The sequence below is a fragment of the Hirundo rustica genome, chromosome 1, assembly GCF_015227805.2.
Source record: "Hirundo rustica isolate bHirRus1 chromosome 1, bHirRus1.pri.v3, whole genome shotgun sequence".
Lineage (NCBI taxonomy): Eukaryota > Metazoa > Chordata > Aves > Passeriformes > Hirundinidae > Hirundo > Hirundo rustica.
In genome coordinates, this window is record NC_053450.1 from 98,298,311 (window position 1) to 98,307,860 (window position 9,550).

Below are 9,550 nucleotides of genomic sequence, written 5' to 3' on the forward strand. Positions count from 1 at the left end.
ATATATTACTTGGTCTGTATGCACAGTAGGCATTCTTAAATATTTTTCTGGAAATGAAATCTGTACCAAATATGGAGTATTGGTTCAGGAGGAAGAAAATTGAAAAAATACTATTTCACTGTGTGGAGAGTAGAGAAACTCAAAACTATTTCATTTCATCAGTATAATACCAACTGTTGTATTCTGGCAGCTCTATCTCATCAATATTTGCTTGAGGAATGCTAGTTATGTGAAAATGTGGGTAACCTGAAGGGATTTTATTATTTGATTTTTCCCTGGGATCTTTAAGTAACTGGGCAGAAATCATGCAACTTCTGTGGTGCACTTCAAGTAAGAAGGAAGAAAGGAATTGGAGAAATAACAGAAGTAACACTGAGCAAACTTAATAGAAAGGGCTGAGAGGTGACATTCCTCTGTTTGGTGTGCTGTTTTTTCATTAGTCATGTGATTTATTTATGTAGCTTAGTTTTGCACAGGCTATCTCTTTTGAGCTGGGGCTGAGCCTTTTCATGAAGACTTCTTTCAGTCATCTCTTACTGAACCTTTCTTTTGGACATCACTTATGGACATTTTTCTAGACTATAAAAGGTGGTGAAATACCTATTATGCTAATACATTGCTGGCTTCTCCCTCCAGGTATTTAAAATAATAGTTGTAAGCATTATATCATCCAGTGGATTTAAAGCTACCTTGGAGTGTAGAAGAATGCACAAGGAGGGTCCTAGGAAACTGCAGTATAGATTGGTAAGGAGGATAAGAAAAAGGAATTTGTATGACCACAGGTGGGAAGTGAATAAAACATATTTTTGCTTTATATAATTCTGGTGTTAGGCTAAGAAGCCATGTAAAATTCAGCAGGACTAGAGCCTGCCATAGGGAAAGTTAATAGGGCTTTGTATATATGTTTATAATTTTCTTTTAGCTGGAATGTGACATGGATTTTTACAAGTTTTGGAGAAGGAGAAATAATGTACAAACAGGTTTGAGCTTCCACATCAACACAGAGTAACACCTGAAATAAACGATTTCATTTCAAAAGTAGTAATTTTTATTGAGGTTTTTATTTTCTCATAAATATAACTTAGTCACTGCCTGGATGACTTTGTAGGGAACGAATTCTGTTCAGTTAAGTGCCTTTTTTGTTTGTTTTCAATGAATATAGTTTTACAGTTTTCTAGAAGATTATTTGAAAAGGTTTAATTTTAAAATATTTCCTTGATTATTTAATAAAAGATCAAAACCCTCTGACTGCCTCTTTAAAGAATGAACTGTTATCACAATTGCAGTTTATGTGTTGGAAACATGAAGTTGAAATAAACTAATGTTGCTTAGTCTGTTATTCATTGAAATATTAACTGTTATGTTGTGGTATGATATTTGGGAATAATATTAGGAATACCTCTTCTATAGGTGTAATGAACCAGTGCTAAGTTTCTGTCAAGAAGGAATTGCTGTATTGGTATTGCCAAAAACAAAGTTGTGGATCTTGACCATTTTAATCTCTATTAGCTTAATTTCAGTCTGGAGAGTTTTTTGTGTAAACTGCCTTTGACAGAGTTGCTGTGAATTTTGCATCTGATGATGTTTAGCCTGTAGCTATTTAATGAAAATGCTCTTTCATGAGTAGTATTTGAAATCCATCATAGCTGAGGATGCATCTGTAAATTTTTTCACAGTCTGCAGTTACATCGATGTAAGTCTGGGACAGAGTTCCAGCTTCATTAGATTTCTGCATGGCACAGAGAGCACAGCATGGCAAAATATTTCCAGAGCAATTTTCAGAATGCTATCAACTGAGACCACATGTAATTACAGCTTTTTCTTTGGGCAAAACCTGAGTCTGGACCCTGTGCATCTGCACTGGCTTCTTCCAGGTTTTGCTCTTATCTTTCTCCTTGGTGTCTTTCTTGTGGAGCAACCAGTGAAGATTGCCTTTTTTTTTATTATTTATTTTATTTTATTTTATTTTATTTTATTTTATTTTATTTTATTTTATTTTATTTTATTTTATTTTATTTTATTTTAAATATAGAAGAGGCTGTGGAAATGGAATTGGGAACACTGCCCAAACCCAGTATGGCATATAACCTTCTTCTGTTGGATTAGATAAGTTACCTGCATGTAATGACACTTTTTCTTCCTCCTGGAACACTGTCTCCTTAAAAGCATCTCCTGTAGTTTCAAAGACAAAACAAAACAAAACAAAACAAAACAAAGCAAAAAAACCAAACAAACCACAACCCCCAACATGACAGAGATTTTTCAAACCTAATAACTTTGATCTGTTTGCCATCAGCTATGTTACTATGTAATTCTGGAGTTCAGCTGTTCTTTTTCTTTATTGTTTATTTTTGATATGAATAATACTTTTGACACTGTCTTGCAATTTAGCCTGAAGTAACATGCTGCAGATGTCATACAGGGGAATTTGTGTCTGATTTCTACAAGAAGTGATCAAAGTGTCTAATTACCTTGGTTTTAGCTAGGGTAGAGGTAATTTCTTCTCAGTAGTTGTTACAGGACTGTGTTTTGGATTTGGTATGAAATGGTGTTGGTAACACACTGACATTTTGTGTTTTGCCAAGTTGTGTTAATATTAAGTCAAGGATTCTTTTTCTCCCTCTTTTCTCATGGTCTCTGGTGAGGAGGTGAGCAAAGCAATCTGAGAGGGAGAGTAGCTGAGATAGTTGACCTAAACTGACCAAAGGGATAGGTCACCATAAAACATGCTCTCTATATAAAAACTTGTATGAATTACTGAAAGGGTGGCTGATCTGCATTCAGAAGGGTGCTCTGGCATCAGTCAGTGGGTAGTGAGTAATTGCATTGTGCATCACTTATTGTTTCCTTTTTATAATCCTTATTATTTACCATTGAAAATAAAGTAAAATACAATAATAAAGTAAAATACAATAATAATTATGAATAAATTGTTCTTATCTCAACATACAAGTTGCACATCAATTCTTCTCCCCATTCCATTTGGGGGAAGAAAGAGGGGACCTAGCAGCTGTGTGGTACTTAATTTCCATCTGGGCTTAAATCACAGCAGACTCCTTTCTGGGTTTGGCACCAAAAAGACCCTGACTAGAGGACAGGCACCCACCAAAGCTTCTCTATCATTTTTCTATGCAACTGGACAGGGAAGGGCTCATGAGTTGAGATAAGGACATAGCAAGATGACTAACCAAATGACATAGTGGGCAAACCAGGCTTGAATTAGAGATATTAATTGAATTTATTGTTAACAAAATGAGAGCAGGCTAATGAAAAATAAAATTAGATCTTAAAAATGCCTTCCCCCACCCCTACGTTTTTCCCAGCTCTACCTCCTCCCCCCTGCCAGCAGTGCAGGGAGGTGGGGAATGGGAATTATCACCAACTGATGACAAGTTGTTTCTGCTGCTGCTCAGGGAGAGGTGTCTTTCCACTGTCTCCAGCATGAGGTCCCTCCCATGGAAGATAGTGCTCCGCAAACTCCTCTGCTGTAAATCCGTCCCCCAAGTTAGAGTTCTCCATAAACTGCTGCAATGTGGGTCACTGTTCCATGAGTCCTTTGGGAACAGCCTGCGCCAGCGTGGGTCATCCATGGGGTCACAAATCTTGCGAGGAAACCTGCTCCCTCCTCTGCATGGGTCTGCAGGTCCCTGCCAGGAGCCTATTCCAGCACAGGTCTCCCACAGGTTCACAGCCTCCCCTTAGGCATCCACCTGCTCCACCATGGATCTCCTCCATGGGCTGCAAGTGGATTTCTGCATCCCTGTGGTCCTCCATGGGCTGCATAGGGGCAGCTTATTCTCCATGGTCTTCACCACAGACTGCAGAGGAATCTCAGCTCCCATGCCTGGAGCACCTGTTCCTCCTCCTCCACTGACCTTGGTGTCTGCAGAGTGGTTCCTTTCACCTGTTCTCACCCTGCTCTTCTCTGGCCAAAATTATATCTGCACAATAACTTTTTTCTTCTTAAAAATATTATCATAGAGGCATTACTATGATTTCTGATTGGCCCAGCCTTGACCAGCAGTGACCATCTTGGAGCCGGCTGGCATTGACTGTACTGGAAATGGAAGAAACTTTTATCAATTTCTCATAGAAGCCACTGCTGTAGCCACCCTGCCCACCAAAACCTGGTCATACAAACCCAATACACTATGAAGCACTGTATACAATTCAGGTTAATATCTCAAATGTTTCGTCCTCTGTTTCAGACTTCCAAGGATGCGGACTAGTAGATTATTTCTCTCACTGATTTCTGCTGATTAATACACCTTACAATTGGAAAGATTTTCCTGGAAGTCCAGACTAAGGTTTATTCCCGTAGTCTCTAATTTATTGTTTATGGACGTAAGTGAATTATCTTGGCTTTACACTGTGGGTAAGACCTACAGTATTTTCCGAAGCTCTTCTTAAGATCAAGCTGACTGTGAATCCCCAGTGAGGATAGCCTTTCAGCCCCTAGACTGCTCAGTGTGGTCACTTGTTGCAATCTGTGTTCCTTGGGGCTTCTGTGGAGTTTTGGATAGGCCCATGTGGAGGCTGTACTTGAAAAGTGTCATTGATTTTTATGACTGTTCTTGTGCCTGTCATGTAGTTGTGTTTTAGTTATTTTTGGAGTCAGTAAACCTTTGCCTAGAGCCATTTTGAGTTGCTTAAAGCCACAAGGAAATCTTGTGATACCTCTTTACCATATTACCATGTGCACTACACCATGCTGGGAAACTTTCTCAGTTGACAGACAGGTGGAAGTCTGGTATTGCAATGGTCCAGCCACGGGACAGCTTTCTGCTTCTTAGACACTTGTGCTGCAAAAGCTCAGCACAGGTGTTAGTGCTGAATGCAGGCTTATTTACAGTATTTTAAGGACAGTAAGGTGAAAATGTGAAATGAAAATTAAGAAATGTGAAGAGCATTTGGAGGTTTTCATGGTCTGGTGAAATGTATTTTTATTTCTGTATAGGTAACTGATATTTCCAAAGTCTGCCAATGAACATGACTGGTGTTCTGTACCTTCTAGAAAAGATAATTGCTGTCAAAGGCTTTTGGTTGCCTCCTCTGTTTTTCTACCTAAATGTTTCCTAAGTTATAGAAGCTATAAAATACCCATTGCAAATATGGTAATTGACTTTTTAAATTCTGTCCCCAGTTAGAAATTCTGTAATTGCATTATATTTCAATATGATATTTTGGCTACTTTGGAAATAATGCTACTTTAAACTAGTGTATGTTTCTTATGCAGGAAAGAAACAATGGGATTTTTAAGTTACCTTTAGTTAAATTGGCTATTGTGATAGGGCAGTACTTATGATATTTTTAATCAGTTTAAACTGAGCTAATGCTAGTTTTTATGTAGATGAGACCTTAGGTCAGAAGACTGCTGGGTCGTATCATAGACATTATTCTGTATTTCCTCTTAAAAGATAATTTATAGAATGAATTATGAAGTTCTGATAAAAAAATGAATTGCAATGGCCACATCCTGTTATGGGAAGAGGTTCCTCACATTCTGTTGTCTCCCACACTTGAGAGTGGAAAGCTTAGTTATAGAGTGAGAGTGAGAGCACTTTCATGTTACTACTATTATATTGCTAAATATAACATGACTGTTAAATTGTACTATATGCAAAAGTATACTGTTAAATTATTTTATACATGTGCGTTACTATATATAAAAACACTGTCACTTTTATTTTAAAATTATTTATATTTCCCTTAAAATTATGACTCAAAAGCTGAGTGAAGGTCTGATGTTATTCTTACTTCCAGCGTTAAGAAACAGCTTCAGGGTCTCACACCTTCAAAAATAAGTCTTCTAACAAATCCAGTATCTGTGGAATCTGCAAACAAATAATTGATAGCCAAAGAATTTCCTGCAGAGGTGAGTAATACTTTCTTTCTTTGTTAAGAAAATCAATTTTATATTAATGTTAAAGTTTCTAGGAATACATGTTTCTGGTAATTCCCCTTGGGCTGACTTACCTTTGGTTTATTTCCTTCCTTTGTAGAGTAATGTTCCCTGCTGCTGTCAGGGAATAGGGCGCTGTAGTAGGTAATTGGACTTGTATAATCATGTGCTTTTACTACTATGCTATTCTGACAGAATAAGGCAGTGTCTGCCAAGGATCTGTGAGGGGCATATGGGTGATGTATGCACAATGGATGACACATGGCTCTGGAATTCAGTCTACAAATAAGGAAGTGTGTGACCCCTGCTCCCTGAGGCATGAAGGATTTATCTATGTTAATTTGCAGAAAAAAATCACAAGAGAGTTGTCTATGTACTTTAATTTTCCCATTTTGCATTATGCTCTAATCCTTAGTCCTTCAGTCCAATCACTCACAGAAAGAATAAAGATCTCCTGGATAACACAGACTAGAGACTTTCTGCCTGCAGCATTCCTGACTGCACTTCACTACTGTCTTCCCTTACTCTTCTCCCTTGCTGTGTAAAATTGCACATCCTTTCCTCTGCTCCATGGGATACCTGTGGTAAAATTAAATATTGGGAAAGCTTAATAGGTCTTTTTCACAAGATAGGGCTTTTGTCCAGGGATAGGGCTTTTGATCGCTTGGTTCTGCCTGGTTAATGTTTGACTCCTGTTATTCTAGGGTAATCAAACAGTTTCTTTACTTGCTAATATGCATGGTTTACTTCCCAGAATGAGAATGTTATTGTCTGTTAATCTAAAAGGTAGTTGCTGTTTTCACTTCAAGGTATTTGCACCAACTTCAGATTCTAGTTGAATCTCCATCTCCCATCTTCCCCCTTCCGTATTCTTCAGACACCTTACAATCCTGCTGAGGGTTTAAGAGGGAGGTGTGAGAGGATGTGGAAGGAATGTGGCCATTTTTTGAGCTGTGTTGCAGACTGCAGATGAACAGCTGTGAGTGCTCCCTCTTAAGGTCACCTTACCTTGTTAACTCCTCCTTTGAAAACCTCACCCCTACAACACCCTATATAACCTCACAACCCTGCCCCTGCATCCCTCTTTGTCTTCACCCCCTCCTCAGCCCGGGGTGGGGGGGGAATAAATGGATTCTCAAGTTTAACAAAAAAGACTTGTCTCATCTGTTTCCCTGCTGGTGGTTGTAACCTCCCTGGACACTATGATCTCTGTTGCCACTGAACGCTACAAACAGCTATATATTCAGCATTATAGCTATCATCATAGGAGTGGTAATTATGTATGCACTTCTTTAAAAATTTCTTCTGTCTATTCTTTTGGAGGTTGGTTCCAAAGTTCTTAGGATTTATTTGTTTTCAATTTAGCAGAAATAGTATTTTTGGAAGGAAGATTGTTTAGTGAAGGAACTGCCTAAAGACCCTCTTGATCAGGTTCAGTGTAAAAAGTAGTGTACCAGGAGAGGACCAGAATTGATTGAGACTTCTTTAGGCTGGTAAAGACCTCTGACATCATTGAGTCCAAATGCTAACTCATCACTTCCAAGTATAAGACTAAACCATGTCCTAGAGGGCCACATCTATGTGTCTTTTCAATGCCACTTCCCTGCAACATACTCCCTGTTCAAATACATTCATGTGTCTGATACATCTGTGTCTGTATCTAAGTCAGTTTGGGATAATCCCTAGATTTCTGGGTGCAGTTTACAGAAGAACAACCTTGACTTTATTACCCAGCCTCCTTTGTTGATGTGAGCATCAGGCAGACCCACCATTCTTCTTTGCTGCTGTTACATTTTGATTGATGGTTGCTTGATACTTACATGTGGGATGGGAGCAAACAGAAGTTAGACAGTGAAGAGATGATTCCAAGTAGTTTAAATTTAATACCAATTTAATACCCATTTGTATTTTAACTTACAGCATGTACTTCATAAAGCATTGTTCCAGAAAAGCAAGAGCTAAAAGTGTCTCTTTCCTTGCCAACACTGCAGGTACTTGAATCATATCCTAGTACTATGAAACTCTTATTAATATGAAGAAAAATAAACTAGCTGTTTCAGAGCCAAATCCTGGTGCTGCTCTGCTGCTTCTGATAAATTCTCCCCGATATTGCAAGTTGGCATTGCAGGGAGGGGAGGAAGAAGAAAAGCTTATAGTTAAGAAATAGTTTCTTTGTCTATTAATGAGAAAATCTTCCCTTTTAACACTTTCTTCTCAAAAAATGACAGCTCTTTGTACAGATTGGAGGTTCTTTTCAGACTGTATCTTACCAGTTAAAGGAAAGTTACATGTAAATTTTTAGTAGTATGTTGTAGTCATTTTGGGGTGTGTGGTTTTTAGCCTTGTCTTGCAAATGTGGTGTGTGAAAACTTACTGTGAACAGTGAACATCTGAATGAAAGGTACCCTTGAATCATGTCCCTTTTTCCTTTCATACATCATTCCATCACAGTAAAACATACTCAGTGTCTTGGATTATGGAACCTAAAAATGTGTATTCTATTTTAATCTCTTGAAAGCTGTTTTTTGGGAGATGTTTTATCCTTCTTACTCCAGGGGGGAGGGGAGCGGATGCCTTCTGATAATGGCCCAGCCATTACAACCACGTGGGGCAGTGTTTCTTATCTCTTTCACCACCCCTCCATCCTACAGGGGGACATCTTCTGATAATGGGCCATTAAGGCTCACCAGTGGCATAACACATTACATAATCCCATTGTGAGATGCTCCAGCTAGTGGGGGCAGAACCAACTGTTCCTAGCTAGATAAAATCTGGGACTGAAGGAAACAAGGTATCCAGTTTTTCCACCGGATTCCCAGAGGAAGACCGGACCCATCTCATTACCCCTGGACTTTCTACAGGACCATCTCTACTCCACAGAACCATATCTGTTACTCCAGGAGGACTTATTTGGATTGCTTCCAACACTCTGACCAACCAATTACAAAATTATAATAATCTGGAGGGAAGGGGTTTACATTCTCCATTCCAAGGGAGGCTCTAGCTTTCTTTGGCAGACAACTGTCTTTCAAAACCAAGATACTCAGTGACAGTTTTTCTACAAAAGCAGGGGCAAAAAGCAGAGAGAGTTGAAGAAGGGGAAGCTTCTGGCTCTTTTTCTGCATTAGATAAGCATGTTTGTCTTTGATACAGATTCTCATTATGAATCAACAGCTGTTGATTGATTTCGACAGTACCTGTATATCTTGCAGTAAGCTGAGGACTTCACGTCTACCCATGTGTAGCCTTCCCCACGAGATCTGACAGCTGCTGATGGCAAAATAGGAGAGTCTATTCCAGGCTCCTTTGGGATTTTACAGCTGTATTCACTTTTCCTGCTTCGTTTGCTGAACTGTCCCAATCGCTCGCCGGTCCCGAGTGTCCCCGGCCCCTCCCCCGCCGTGTCTTTTTCCCCCAGAGGGCAGGGCCCATGGGCAAGACCCAGAGGCATCACCCAATCAGTGTTCAGAAGGAGGGGGGGGGAAACCGGACCCGGGCCGAGGGGGATGGGCAGCAGTCGGACAGAGATAGATATAAAGAACACAATCAAGCATTACAACACCCATGTCTCTTCAGTACTACCTCAAACTTGAATGCTCTGGTTTGATTTTCTCTGAAATACAGTATAATTCAATTCACGGCTAAGCA

General features: G+C 39.3%; 1 long non-coding RNA gene across 1 annotated transcript; it reads right to left on the minus strand.

The window, feature by feature from the left end:
• Window positions 1-3,312: 3,312 nt before the first annotated feature.
• Window positions 3,313-9,267, minus strand: LOC120760748 (uncharacterized). The gene is made up of 3 exons (XR_005703456.2): window positions 9,100-9,267; window positions 5,758-5,834; window positions 3,313-4,057 (listed from the first exon to the last, which is right to left on the minus strand). It is a non-coding gene; the product is annotated as an uncharacterized LOC120760748 (long non-coding RNA).
• Between the last annotated feature and the right edge of the window lie 283 nt (window positions 9,268-9,550).